This window comes from Haemaphysalis longicornis, unplaced genomic scaffold (genome assembly GCF_048455015.1).
Source record: "Haemaphysalis longicornis isolate Haplotype H1 unplaced genomic scaffold, Haemaphysalis longicornis Haplotype H1 scaffold_18, whole genome shotgun sequence".
NCBI classification, from domain to species: Eukaryota; Metazoa; Arthropoda; class Arachnida; order Ixodida; family Ixodidae; genus Haemaphysalis; species Haemaphysalis longicornis.
The window spans coordinates 9,460,402-9,461,464 of NW_027526282.1; positions in this window are offsets into that span (position 1 = coordinate 9,460,402).

The window sequence follows — 1,063 nt, forward strand, 5'->3', positions numbered from 1 at the left end:
AATGACCCCAAAGCACGAGAAGGACGTGAAACCCGATTGCTGCTGCCAGCTTTCCGCTGCTTTCTCGCGCCAAGGATTTTGAAGCTTAAAATTGGCATTAGTATTTTAAAAATTAAAACTGCTTAACTTTTTGTTGTTTATTATTTGTAGCATCACTGGAACTTCCAGCACTCCAGTGTCTAGGGTATGGAAAGACACGCCTCCATTACGTGGAACCCGTCATCCTCTACCGCTAGTTGAAACACCACTCACTCAAGACGGTCATTGTCAACACACACAGAATGGCCTGAAACTAAAGTGACAGGGTTTTTTTCCCCTTCCTTTCAACTCGGCTTTGTTTGGATTGTGCTTGCAACTTAGCTGGTCAAGCCTTGCACGTCTGTGCAGGCATTACACCACAGCAGTTTCCCTGTACCCACGCCAGTGTCACAGTCTTGCCGCTGGTCACACGCACAGAAACGTGCAACAGGCACAAGCGCTTGTGCCTGTTACATCTGTCTATGGTTGTTTTCTCTCTTAACAGTGATGCTGTTTAGCAAATTGTCATTTTTCCTGTCCACAGTTAAAAATGCAAAAAAATTGCCTCGCGCGGGCCTCGCGGCGACTGCCCAGCGTCCCCGGCAAACGGCTGTCAAGCCAACACACTCACTTAGGGAAATTGTCCAAGATTGGCACACACACACACACAAAAAAAGAAAAACAAAAAACAACTCCAGCGTTTGTTGTAATTGTAGCAACACTTGCTCGGAACGAGAAAGACGCATCATAGTGTAGGCCCTTTCAGGACGATGTCCAATGATCATCACTCCCCCCAGAAATAAAGGAAGCTCACACTTATTGCAACAAAGATGGAGCAAAAGCCGTTGCGGCAGCGAACAAACAGCAGATCGGCTGCAATCGTGAACTTAAACCATCGTGATGGTCGTAAAGGCTGCGTACAGCTTCCTTACCTTCAAGTCTTGCGCATTAGTGTGAGCTTTCTTCATTTTTTTGTGCTACACAAAGCTATGAATTACTCTCCACACAGTACAGCCATACTCCAAACAGACGCATGAAGTAGGCA